We start from the raw sequence: 15,006 nt of genomic DNA, 5'->3' as shown, positions 1-15,006 counted from the left end.
ACTCAGATGAAGGCACAGGGATGTGTCTTACATGACTGCTACCTTATAACAGCCAAAATTTGGAAACAATCTAAATATTCCTCAATAGGGAACCCATTAAATAAAATATGGTGATTTCATACTATGGAATATTATGCAGCATTAAAAGAATGAGGAAGCCCTAATAGCTACTGCTGTAGGAAAAAAAAAACCCTCCAAGATATATAACCAAAAGAATAAGCGGGCCACAGAATAACACAGACTGCAGAAGGAGGGAGGGAGGGAAGCAGGGATGAAAACTGACAAAAGAAAAAAAAAACTCAATGAAAGAAATTAAATCTGTAACTTCTTTCCCAGGGCAAAAAAGGCCAGGCTCAGCTTTCATCCTTGATTCCTTACAAAACTTTCAAGGAAAAAATAATAGCAATCTTATAACATCTTGTAGAGAAAAGAAACAAGGAAATATTTACTATCTCATCTTATGTGGACAGCATGTTGACATCAAAATCTGACAATAATTTTATAAGAAAGAAATACAACAAGAACAAGCCACTGTCTCCCCATAAGCATAGCTGTAAAAATCATACACACAGTAAAAGCAAATTAAATCCAGTGATGTAGAAAAAGAATTAAACGCCACAACCAATATTAGCTTCCCCAAGAAATGCACAGGCAATTTAATATTTGAAGCCCACTAATAAAAATCAAAAGACTACAGGAAAAGAAAAAAGAAGAAACTTATATGACCACCTCAAAAGGTCTAGAAAAAAAATCATTTGATAAGAGTCAACATTCATTCTTGGTAGAAAAAAAAACAACAACAAATTAGGAATACAGGAGAACTTCCTTACTCTGGTAAAAGATACCTGTAAGAACAAAACAAATCAAAACAGAAAAATCCTATAGCAGATGTACTAATTCATGGTGAAATATAAAAAGCCATGTCCCACCCTCATTGCCCTGAATATAATAAAATACAAAAATACTTGACATTAAATTGATAAAACAAATCAGAGACAGCTAAGAGTAACAACAGAGATGTTTTAACATAAAACACTGATATGAATAAGGTAATGGCCAACTAAATAGGTATTCCAAAAATGTTTGTTGCATTAAGTAAATAATGCAACAAACATTATTATAATCATTCTGTTCAGGAATCAGGGCAGTTCAGTTTAAATTTGGTCCATCAAATTAAATGCAAAAGTTGAAACAGGGCAATAGCAAATAGGTCAATTTATTTCTCACACATTTGTATTCATTTTCACCTTGTCTTGAACTTCTATTCTTAGATACATCTAAGAATTTAATTCTATATTCTTAGTTGCATGTTACTGCTGACTTATTTGTTTTCTTTGTAAGTTACTTCAAGACTGTAGTGGAAGTAACCACTGAATAAATACGTAAAAAAAAAAAAAAAAAATCCAAAAACAAAAGGTGGTTAAAATAGGACTCAGCTAACAAAGTCACTCTTTTTAAGGCCTCAATTTTTCTTATCATGAGAAACATATCTAAATAGCACCAAATCCTAAAACACATTATTCTTTGCCATTTAAAAATAAATTTTTTATTATTTTTAAAAGAAATTTCAAAGGCACTCAAAATGTAGATATTTGAATTATCAATAAGAATTCCCTCTAGGTTCTACTTTGGTAGACACGATAGGGAAGAGTAGAGATTATTTGTGAACAAAAATTACTTTCTAAAGAAACATGACAGTTACTAACATGAGACATTATCTTTCTATATTAAGTCTTTGGAGGTTCTAGGTTATTTAAAGTATGATGAACCTTTCTCTGCAAGGTAGACTTTGTAGTCCACATTAATAACAGATAAAGATGATAGTGTTGCATTCCAACAGATTCTAAATTACAAAGGGCAAGGTTTTGTGCCCAACCAGCATAACCGTTAAAATGTCTTTTTTCCTAACATTAAGACAATCCCCAATGCACTAATGTAATAACTACACCATGATATGAGCTCCCTTGGGAAGGAGCTGTGTTAATTAACTGGCACACATTAGGCACTCTATTAAAGAGTTGTCAAATGAATGGATCAGGTTTAATTCATTTTATTCTAAAAGAGAAACACTAAAACATGCTTGTTACAAAATAAAACTATCTTAGGAACATAGTATCCACTACTAGAAAATATTCCCAAATTGTAAAAAATAAATAAACAGCTGATGACAGCACTAAATTGTTGAGAATTTACCATGATCCAGTCACTTTACATTTGTTACCTTATTTAATCCATACCAAAGCTCTACGAGGAAAATACTACTGGTATATACATTCTACAGATGGAGAAATTAAAGTTTAGAGTTACATAACTTGCCTGAGACACATAGCTACTAAATGGTAAAGCAAATATTTGACCTCAAACACTGTCTCTCAGATTTACTCTTTAAACCACTATGTTATCCCATCTTCAATTTTGTAAACCACTTTTCACTTACAGTGTGTAGTCTTTGAAAGCCAATAAGAAAATAAGCACTAGGCAGACTCCTACTTCCTAAAAGGAGATATAAGATATAATGAAATTGCTTATAATGGCACATATTGGAGCCAAGATGGTGGTTTTTAATAAAACTGAGAAAGAGTGGATTGCTTTCCCACAGAAACTGTGGAAACACAGACGCTGCCCAACCTTAAAAATGTAAAATTGTTCATGTTTTTGATCTCTGGACCAAAGGAAAAACTACAAATTCCACTGTTTGGAAGATTTAATGGAAGAGTTTTAAAGGAAATCATTATTATAATCATGGTACCCACCAGCACTATGAGAGTCCAAGCTCTGTCAACATTTTCTTTATAAATTCACTATTAGGACTTTCTAACTCATCCAGTATTATTCAACAAGACCTTAAAAATCTGAAATGTAAGATCTTAAATGGTGAGTGATATTGTTCCAAGAATTAAAGATGAAAATGGATATCATGTGATACAGATACAATAGAAAAATGTTTGGCTTATGCAGCATTTTAACATGTATTAGCTGTCTTTTACTTTGTTTTTCTTGCTTTGGGAGAAGATTTGGGGAGGGGGTGGCTGATCTGGAATGGAAGGTTGTATTGCAACAAACCACAAACAAAATTTTCAAAGTTTAGTATGTTACAAAGAGTTTGATAAACTCTTAAAAAACCTAGATATTATCTCCTCTTTTTTAGTCTGCACAAAGGCTTGGAATCTCATAAAGAGAGATTACGTTTAAGAACTCTGGCACTTTGTTTTTAGTCTAAATCATAAAAAAGACTGAAAGTACAGTCATTTCTAATCCTGTCTAGTACATTCCAGCTAACTGGGAGCAAGAAGACATAGAATAAAAGGAGCTATTTAGTCATTGTAAAACTTCCACAAGTGCTGAGCTAAATTCCTTTCTTCATAAGAGTTAAAGCTGAAGGGAGCTGATTCCTTGAAACATGCTTCTCTTATCTCTACACACTATATCCCCTGCCACTGTCTTTGTTCAAGGCTTTACTATGAAATCGAAGGTGAAAAAAAAAAAATGCAGCAAATCATATCTTACAAAGGCAAGTGAAATAAATTTATTTAACAACTCATCCTGGAATATAGTTCATGTCACCATTTATCATGCCTAAAAACCATAATAAATGGTTTGTAAAATCACATCAGATGGCTAATTTAGATGAGGGCCAATGACACAATGCAATCCACTGAATTCTTTATGGCCAATCAACACAGTCACAAAATGTGGAAGAGACCAAGAAAGATTAGGCCCCTCACTGATGCTGGAAATAAAACTCAGTGCCTTGTTCTAGACCACTCTATTTGCCTGGAACTATACAAACATAACCAAATATGGATTCCTTTGCTAATCTGTCCAATTAGATTCTAATCTTATGGATCTTACAAAAAATACCATCTACATGAAGTTTCAAATCTAAACTCCCTCTGCCTCTCAGGATTACTGAAAATCAGTTGGTTGATTATTATAATGCAAAGTGATTTAGACTCATTTACTGGTAGGGTCTGATATTCTCTACCAAAAGAGCAGCAAACTGTTTAACCCAACTCAGGATTTTTGCTTCTGGATAGATTTTACATGGTGAATTTTCACATCAAATATTCACTTAACGAGCAAAGCCTTATATTAATAGATCCATTTTAAATAAACTGTCCAATAAGTCTTGAAACTTTGAAAATTATAGCTCTTTTCATTATGCTTTAAATCTTATGAGTCACATAATTTTCTTATGTACCGTTTTTTGGCTACAAGCACATCCTAAGATTAAACACAAATGATTGAAAAGTAAACTGATGCATGTGTCAGCATAATCTAAACATAGAAGGCATCATTTTATAAGCGAAATGTTGCTAAAATTCTGAAGTTAGAAGGTTTACTGTAAGTAAAGCCAAAAGTAAGAAGTAAGTAAGTAAGTAAGAAGCCAAAAGTTCAGACATTCAACCAAAGTTGATCCAAAACTCTTGCGTTGGAAACATTACAAAAGTGGGCTTTTCCACGAAATGGTCTGTATTTCCTGTTTTTAGTTAGCTGGAAGTGCAATAGGAACAATAGTTATTATGGCATGGCATTGCTTCTACTTCTGGTCTGAAAACATCAAGCAGATGCTACAAGCATGACGAATCAAAAGAAAAAAAGGTTGAGTGGAGAGGTGTTCTTGGCTAACGAGGACAGAATTTCCTAACTTGACCACCAGTTAACCATAGCTTGGACACCCAGTGTGCAATGAGTCACTAGCTACTTGCTCCAAAATAACACAAGAACATCTTGGGCTAAATTGTTACTGGAGTACATTGTTAATAATATTTCCAGAAAAAAAAATTAAGCAGAAATAGTTATTCCGTGGATAAAATGGCATTCACATGAATTCCTTTTTTACAAAATAATCTGGAAATGAGACAGTACAAGCAACCTGCTAGACAGATAGTCTGATAATGTTATTCACAACATGCATTTAGAAATTCGGGACAAAAATCACAGCTCCCATCAACAGGTTGATAATAGCTCTTCACAGGAAAAGCATGGAATTGACAGAACACGAGCTGAATTTTCAAAAGCAGAGTCACCAAAGTCTTATGGATTGGACTACAGAGCTATATTTTGCATCTTTCAAAAGGCCACTTAACTGCTATTGTCTCAAACTTACTTTCTTAGAGTCTTTAGAGCTAAAATTTCCCAACTGATAAACTCAAACCACAAATATTCAACCATTTAGTTAATATCAGACCTGTACATTATTGATGGTGCATACTCAATTAAGAAAGCAAATCTGGGAGCAATTGCTGTATTCAATTTGCTCCATGATAAACAGCAATGGGTGAAGTTGGACAAGTCATTTAGTGATACAATATCTAAGTATCCTCTTCTATAACCTGGAAATACAACTTACCCCCTAATGAATCAATCCCCAAAACTTGATAATAATTTATTTTAAAAAAAAAAAAAAAAAAACAGGAGAAAAAGAAAACAAGTGTTTAGGTTTTGCAGCCAGGACCAGAGAGCCTTAATAGCAGACTGTACTAACACTGACCTGTTAAGGAAGTCTGGGGGGCACCTGGGAGGCTCAGCAGTTGAGTGTCTGTCTTCAGCTCAGGTTGTGGCCCCGGGGTCCTGGGACCAAGTCTCGCATCAGTCTCCCCATCAGGAACCTGCTTCTCCCTCTGCCTATGTCTCTGCCTTTCTCTTTCTCTCTCTCTCTATCTCTCATGAATAAAATTTTTTTTTTAAATTCTTACAAAAGGGCAGCCGAGGTGGCTCAGCGATTTAGTGCCACCTTCCGTCCAGGGCGTGATCCCCGAGATCCCTGATCGAGTCCCACGTCAGGCCCTGCATGGAGCCTGCTTCTCCCTCTGCCTGTGTCTCTGCCTCTCTCCTTCTGTCTCTATGAATAAATAAATATTTTTTTAAATCTTAAAAAAAAAAGGAAGTCTGGGAGGCCTTGCAGAATGATAAGTAAGAAAACAGTGAAATGAGGCCGCTCAACTGAGACATGGGTCAAGATGTCACGAGCCTTCAAAAAAAAAAAAAAAAAAAAAAAAAGATGTCACGAGCCTTCTCATCCATCCTTTTGTGAAGATCTGCCATTCCTCACACAAGGAGCAAGCCAAGTGTGAGGGTCAGGGCAGTGTCCTAGGGGTTTGGGGTCTGGTGTTACAGTGACTCCCCAAGGCCAAACAGAAGAGCAGAGGATGCATTCATTGCTCAAAACCAGCCTCTGGGGGGGGGGGGGATTCTCCACCAAGGTCAGGATATGAAGCCAAGCTGGGCAATAGTTATCAGTAAATTCTAGATTAGGGAGCTATGCCAGAGTCCCAGGCAGAAAGATGATAAGAGGGCCTAGATCTCTGGAGGAAGTAAGGATGATAGGCCTAGAGCATGTGCTTTTAGTGGTTACAATAACAGTTACACTTTTGCCTACCTTCAGGGGCAAAAATCCTGCACTGGCATGTACTGTTTTATTCCCTTTCTATGGTTTTGGCGATCTCCATTTTGCCACAGTTCCTGCCTCTCCCCTTTGTTTATATCCTTGATACTTCGTATGAGATGTGTGCTATGTGTCTCCAGGAATTTATACTCCAGCTCTAACTAATACTTTACATGACAGCAGATTAATCAAGAGCGCATATTGTTTGTTCATTATTCATTTTTATGGCTGGGTTAATAATTAAGCAATTTTAGTTAATGGTTAAAAAAAAGAGAGAGATAAAGAAATAATGGGTGTCCTGTTTGGTGGCAGTCAGGCTTCCTTTCTGGAGCCACGCTGCTGGGGGGCTCTGAAGCAGGCATGAGCTCCACCATGGGACCAGGTTCAGTTGAGGGTAAAGCCTGGCACAGCGTAATGTAACAGACTATGTGTATTGTTTGTTCAACATCAATCCAAAAAAAAGACTGTTTGTGTGTGTGTATGTGTGTGTTTGTGATTTCTTGAGGATTTGCCTGGCTGAAGTAATCCTGACACAAAGGAAACTGAAACCATACAGAAGCAAAACAAACACATACAGAGTGGTTCTCCACATTTAAAAATTACATGACAATGCAACCATTATAGTGAGTTATTTATGGGGGCAAAGACCCTGTCTCATTCATTTTCTATGTCTCAGTATTGAAGTGTAGTGTCTGGCATATGGCAGGCATTCTATAAACATTCCATGAACGGAAGTGAACTTCATTGCTTCATATCCCCACTGCTGGTCTCCTTTCATCCATCCGGTTAACAGGCTACACTTGACCTCAGCTCAGCTATTACTTCCTCAAAAAGACCCGCCAAGACCTCCCCAACTTGATCAATCCCCCCTAATAATACTATTATGCACACTCCTTCAAAGCACCTATCAACTGTAATTGTACATTTGCTTGCGAGGCTCTTTGATATAAACAATGCAAAGCATAAACAATAAATTTCAAAGAGGCAAGGACTGTATCTTTTTGTTTTTCACTCATGCAGTAAATGTTGTTTTTGTTGGCATTTAGTAAATATTTGTTAAAGTAATGGACCAACAACCCATAATTTTCATGGTTTCCTCTCTTTCTAATAATACTCACCAGACCTCAAATAATATGAAATAAATTATTCAACACACACTCACATAATAGTCAGAGCTGGGAAAGCAAGTTTGCAATGCAGGCCATCCAGTGCAGAAGCATTTTAATAAGGCAAAGGAAAAATGCAAATATCTTTCATTATAGCTAGAAGTTAAGTCTCCTTTCTAGAACACACCATTAAATTGCTTATGGAGAAATGTTTACTCTTTTATAGGCATCTCAGTTGTATCACTTTTTTGAAGCATAATCCATTACATTGAACCACTAAACATCAAAAACTCTTAAGCGTTGTCAATTTCATATGGCCTAAACTAGCAGACTATGTATATTTGCTTCCATAGTTTAGTTTAACCATATGTAAGCAGTTTTCCTGTGAAACTGTTCTCTGTACCTTCAGAGTAAAAAAGGGGGGGTGGTGGTGGAATACTCTGCTGATTCAAAATACAATACTGAAGAATATGAGCTATGGTAAAGAACAAGGTTATTTTCTAGTTTAAGACAAAGAAGGAGCAGAAACAGAAACCTAGACATATTTAATCTAATATCTGAACATTTAAATAAACCAATATGTCCAAATATTCCAATCAGCAACTTAATAAGTAAAATTCCAGGAGAATAATTAAGAGGCAAGAAAAGAATATCAAAGAGGGCTATTGCTTCAATTGGACCATATTTATGAAGCAACCCCTTTGGTGTCAGCATACTCAGCATAAGACTCTGCAGTGAAAAACACAGATATAGCCCCTGCCCTCAGGAACTTATAATCAATGAAAGAGGCCTCAACAGACATGTGCAAAAATTCTCAACATCATTCATCATCAGGGAAATGCAAATGAAACCTACAATGGGATATCACTTTACTCCTTGTCAAAATGTGTAAAACCAAAGAGATAAGGAATAGCAAGTGTTGATGAGGATGTGAAGAAAATAGAATCCTCATGCACTGTTGGTGGGAATGCAAACTGACACAGCCACTGTGGAAACCAGTATGGAGGTTCCTCAAAAAATAACAGAAATACCAAACTATCTAATAATTCAACTACTGAGTATTTACCCAAAGAAAACAAAAATATTAATTCAAAAAGATATATGCACCCCTATGGTTGTTGAACATTATATTCACTATGGCCAAATTATGGAAGCATCCTAGGAATCTATTAACAGATGAATGGATAGGGAAGATGTGACAGATATATATGATGGAATACTGCTCAGCCATAAAAAAGGATGAGATTGTGCCATTCGTGACAATGGGGATGAACTAGAAGGTATCATGCTAAATGAAACAAGTCAAAATGGAGAAAGATGAATACCATATGATTTCATTCATATATGGTGCCTGAAGACAGCAAATGAATGAACAAAAAAGTAGAATCAGAACTATAAATACAGAAAACAAACTGATGGGTTGCCAGAAAGGAGGGTGGTGAAGGGTTGGGCAAAATGGGTGAAGGGGAGGGGAATGAGAGATATAAGCTTCCAATTATAAACTGAATAAATCATGAGAATAAAAGGCACAGCATGAGGAATACAGTCTATTGTATTGTAATAGCATCGCCTGGTGACAGATGCAGCTACATTTGTAGTGAGCACAGCATAATGCATGGTTTTGTTAAATCTGTGTTGTACACATGAAACTAATGTAACACTGTGTCAGCTATACTCAAATTTAAAGAATCATTTAAAAACAATAAAAGTGAACTCAGTGTTCCTCAAGCTTCCTCCCATTCCCTGAGGTAAACCCTTGGCCTCAGGCAGGTCCATATGGATATTCTCCTTCCCCTGTAGGGAATCACTTATCTCCACATAGCTAGAATTGGGGGGAGGGTATAGTGCTATCACACCAAGTCAGGTTTCAATGAATATTTTTAGGATAAATTAAAGAATGAATTAATTAATCACTCCATTGATATGAAAGGGAGATCTGTACAATAGAAGCTGGGTGAGAGGACCTATAGTTTGCTTTCAACAAAGGTCATTTTTTTTCTGGCTTAGTTCTAATCTTCTAAGCTTTTCAATATATATTTTGATGGTTCTTCTATCACCTGGGATAAAGAAGACATGTTTATGGCTGACTTAAAGTCAACCTTACCCAAAAGTAAAAGTTTGATTTTCTTCTTTAACCATGTAGTATGTGCAGCAGATACCCCTGGCTCTTAGAAGGTAGAAGGATCTCAGTTCTGTTGGGAATTGGGAAAATTACAAAACCTCTCTGTGCCCATCTTTTTAATCTGTAAGATGTTGATAATCATATATAAATCTTCTGAGAATTAATATTCTGAGACAATACATGAAGCCATTTGGCACAATATCTGGCTTATAGTAAGCACTCAGCCAGTGTTGGTATTATGATTAATACTATGACGTTTATTGTAGCATTACTATTCCTCTTCCTATCTATTTTTTATTGGGGAAACCAAAGTCCTACTTTGATTGAAGAACTCTGATAAGAAGGTAAAAAAAAAAAAAAAAGACCTGGTAACTTCATTCAATCATTCCACAATATTTATTCAGTTTCTGCAAGTATCTAGGTTGACCAGCTCCCAGAGTCAAATGGGCAACTTACTAAAGGCTTAGAAGGGAGAGGGTAGAATTGAGAAAGAGTAAGGGAAGCATAAGTGAATGCGACCAAACTAAGGTACAAACCCTTATGCGATCAGCATAAATAAAAGGGATCAGGTACAGAAGTGAATGTCAGGGTCATCGGGCAGTGTTAAGCCTTAGAAAATCATATTAACCTTTAACATTATGAGAGCCTAAGTCTGGAGAACTTTTTTAACCATGACTGGACCCTACCTGCTTAACCTAAAATACTAAAAAATAAAAATAAAAATTCCCCATTTTAAATGAGCATAAATCTCATCAGAGATGGTTTTTTTGGGTTATCATAATAAGAACCAACAGGTAGAATATGGTTACCTTGGTAAGAATTCACTGAAAATTGAACCGGAAGTCTATTCAGAAATGGAAGTCTACAGTGAGCTAAGGATGAAAATCCAACCTAGTGAAGAACAGTAATGATGATTTCCTAATGTATTGAGCAATAAAATGGGAAAGTAAAAGCAACTCCTCAGACTCAAGACTTAAATCCCAGGTTGCTCAGAGCTGGTCTTAAAGAGATTGAAGTCAGCAGTGGGGAAGCAGCAGTGACTTAGCTGAAAGTCCCCAAGTTCTTTACAGGGTCATTATTTGCTGACTGTTTTCTAACAACTACGTATCTGCTTTCTACCAGATATGCCAGAGTAGCCTGCTAGAAATACACAAGACCCAGGAAACTATAAATGCACAGTCCCTAAAGGTTTGTTTGTTTGTTTGTTTGTTTGTTTGTTTGTTTGTTTTTTAACCAGGCCAGAGAAGAGGGGAAGGGACAGGAAGATGCCTTGTGACCCATCAGAACTGTGAAGGCTATTTGTAAGCTAACACTTAACCAGTCATACTTGCACAGATGCTGGAAGAAAACAGGAACATGCCTGGGTCACAGAAAACTGACTTTATTACTCTCAGCCATAGTGAGAGTCAGAGTATCATCATCGTCCTGCGCTGGTTCCCAGAATGCCAATTAGCATAAGGCAACACAAAAAAGGGTCAGGTGGCACCTGTACATTGAGTGAGCATTATAGGAGAAGGACCCTGAGCTTAAGGAACCTGAATCTTTAACACTTGTCAGTAGGCATGCCTACTCTTTGCTCTGGACAGAGAGACATTATCTCTATTTTCCAAGGCTGTTCACTGTATAAACATTCTTGAAATAATAGAATGGAATAAGGTCAGTTAGTTCCTCTGCTCACAAAACATGATGAAATGAGACACCCATTCCGAGAATCGTCTCCCAACATGACCTTGACACCAAGTGCACTCATGAAAAACAGGCTTAAATGCTTGACATCTTGCTGGTTGAACAACTTAAATGACAATGAATATGCAAAGCCCTTTCTGGCTCAGGAGAGCATCTAATCTGGACAAACTATCATTTCAAATTCCCAAGAACATGTTCCTGAGCTTGTCAAACCACCCAGAGGTATCTATGTCCTCTTTTTTAAGATCAGCACACATTTCTAAGACTCATCTTTTACCATTTCCCAGAAGGATTTGGGGATTCAAATGATAAAAGGCCTTTGCAATATAATATCTCTTTTCTACTGGTGCCAGAATGGTATTTAAAAGTATAGTCTATATCTATCATGGGTTTAATGTAGGCACAGTCCTACTCTATACTGAGTGCATTTCAATAATAATGCCCCCGTGCCTCTACCTACCCATCCACCATGCCTCCTAAGTAAGGCCATCAACACTGAATAGTAAGAAAGGCCTGAGTTTAATGCTGACTAGCTGTTCCCTTGGATGAGTCACTTCTTCCTCTACCTTAATCTCTTCGTTGCAAAATGGGAATAGTAACACTCATTCTTCCTACCACACGCAATTTGAGAAAGTCAAATGGTGTAATGTCTGTGGAAGCATCCCATAACTAAGGAAAAAAAACTTTAAAGTGATTTCATACTATAATTAGTATTTCTCCAGCTCGTGTGCTTTCAGGTATGCCTTTGAGCAGACATGTATAAACCAAGTCTGGTCATTTCCTATGCTCAGAAACCGAGTCTCTGTAGTGCATCAAGCAGAGTTGTGGGGTAACCAGTTATCTGCAATTAGATTCATGTGTCATTGAGTGTTCAGGAGATACCTCTTTACCATCAAGGATTCGGAGTCAAAGGGGGAAAAAGAGGGAGGGAACACACTGTTATTTCTAAGTCAGAAGCCTTTCCCAAGTATATAAAATAGCCCAAACTGTGTGATATCAAACAATGGGCTTTGGTCAATGTTTAGCTGTAAATCAGTGAATAGTAATAGCACAAGCATCAGATCAAAAGTGGGAGGCAAAGACAACAGAAGCAAGGGAAGAAGGCAGGGATCTGCTACTGATTGATGCAAACAGCTTTGAAAAGAAAACCAAAGTAAGAATAAAAAAAGAGCTAAAACACGGAAATATGAATATATTCTTATGACACTGTATTATCTTCCTTAGGAAGAGAACTTGACCTGGATCAGTCCTACCCACCCTAGAACTTTGTACTGTATTCTCTTCTCAGAAGTTGTCAAATTTTGGCAAAGATAACCACTTAAAGGAAACAGGTTTTCCATTAAAATTAAAGCCAACAAAATTATCTATTCCCTGAATTGCCTTTGAGTTTCAGATGCTTTGGGTCAGCAATGAAATTAGATGTATCTAAGTATGTTTCTAATAGCATCCAAAAGTCTAGAAGGAAGTGATTTGTAGAGCTCCGCAGTGTGAACTCTCTTTCTGGAAAAGAGCGAGTTCAGAAGTCCACTTTGGGCATCACATGTTTTCTATGCACTCGTATGTTTTTTTCTATTATGTTTTCTCTCTTAGCTTATTTGACCTGGTCTTCCAGTTTATTAATCCTGTGTACTGATATGTTCCCTCCTCTGTTCAAAATATCTAAAGTTCTTAGTGTTAAATTTTTCATTTGGAGAATGTCCATTTGATGAATTTCTATAAATTTTAATTCTCTGCTCAAGTTATTCATCTCTCCAACTATCTTGGTACATCATTTTCTCCATTTTCTTGATCATATTAACCAGAGCTACTTTAAGTCCTTATCTGATAAATACAATATCTCAATCATTTATGAGTTTGTTGTGGTTTTGCCCCCACTTCCCTGGTTTTGGGCATTGTGTCCTGTGTTATGGCATACCTTGAAATTTTTTATTAAATATCATGGAAACTCTGAATGATATCTTTCTTCAAAGAGCGTTAAATGTTTTCCTGGCATTCACAAAAAAAGAAGAAAAAAAATTCTAGTAGATCACCTGTTCCTTTCTAGGCTTGACAGGAAACCCTGTCTGCTCTTGTCTTGTGGTTTTCCCAGAGTAAAATCCCTACTCCTGGGGCTTGACAGGCAGGGTCTCCACCAAAAGCCTGACACTGTTTACCAACACTCCCCCACCTTGGCAACACTTAAATTCCAATCTCTCCTTTAGCACCATGTGGCTGCAAATATCTCAGATCAGCTATTGGCCATCAGATATATTTTTGTACTAGGTTTCTTGAAATCTCTGCCCCTTTTATGTGCAGGTTAGTAGTTAGCAAGTAAGCAGAATTTATATGTAGACATTTAGGCCACTTTTCTGTGGTTTCCTTCTCTTCAGAAATGCACCCCTCTAATCCTAGCCACTTTGGTTGCCTCAAATTCTGACTTCTTTCTACCTAGTCCCATAACAAAGCCAATTTCTTCTTATACTTCATTCATGATACAGACATTGAAAGAGAAATTCGATCCCCTCCTTAAGGCTGGTAGACAGTAAATATAGTTTGACATAGTAGAATGAGGCTAGGCAGGGTTCATGGTATTGGGTGGGGGGAGGAGACAGCCTACTAAAATAGCATGCAGTAGAAACAGCATGATTTACTGTGGCAGACAAGGATAGGTACAGTTCAACATCAAAGTGCCAGAAAATCAGGTGAGTACCAGGCAGACTAGGTGACTCTCAAAATGCTGAACTCCCACGATAAGCAAGGCATTAAGAGGGCAAAGAATCCTGAAGTGGAGCCTGGCATAGCTACATGGGCCTCTGGTGTGCCAATTAATTTTCCCCGTCAAAGTCTTTTATTTTGTCTAGATCATGGCTAATCAATCAGACTGAAAACACTTAGAAGCCTAAAGCAACTTTGACTAGTTACATGGTAACCACAGCCATCAGTAATTACATAAGGAGATAGGTGTCTATTTATCTATAACCTACCACCAACTCTTCAGGCTCCATTACACCAGACTACAAGAGAGACTCCAACATCCTCAGCATTATTCAACCTCATCGGTCACCCAGCCCTCTGACAGAAACCAGAGAGCTTCCAGCCCTTGGGAGTCATGACTCATAGCAATAATTAATAAAAACTCATTTATAAGAACATATTTTTTTGAAATAAAAATATATAATTAATCAACTATCTTATCTTTCTGGTATATGTATTATATTTACCATGAGCAAGGTATTATTTAATGATTAATATTTAATGCTTAAAGAATCAACATTGTTAACACAATTTTTATTTTCTAGATAAGCGGCTATAAGAAACATGGCATTTTTTATGTGTTTACCTCTATATTCCTTTTACTTATTAGGGAAAAAATGAAGTGCTCATCTTCTTGATATTTCCACAGCTTAGCACCAACACACAGTAGGTGATCAATAGGTGAATAATGATTTAATTAAACATTTTTTTTGTTGTTTTGTTTTGGTTTTCAAGAATTTTTTTTAAATAATAAATTTATTTTTTATTGGTGTTCAATTTGCCAACATACAGAATAACACCCAGTGTTCATCCCATCAATTCCCCCCCTCAGTGCCCATCACCCATTCACCCCCACCCCCTGGCCTCCTCCCCTTCCGCCACCCCTAGTTCATTTCCCAGAGTTAGGAGTCTTCATGTTCTGTCTCTCGTTCTGATATTTCCTACCCATTTCTTCTCCCTTCCCTTCTATT

The sequence above is a fragment of the Vulpes lagopus genome, chromosome 2 (assembly GCF_018345385.1).
Source record: "Vulpes lagopus strain Blue_001 chromosome 2, ASM1834538v1, whole genome shotgun sequence".
Lineage (NCBI taxonomy): Eukaryota > Metazoa > Chordata > Mammalia > Carnivora > Canidae > Vulpes > Vulpes lagopus.
This window is presented reverse-complemented; position numbering follows the sequence as displayed.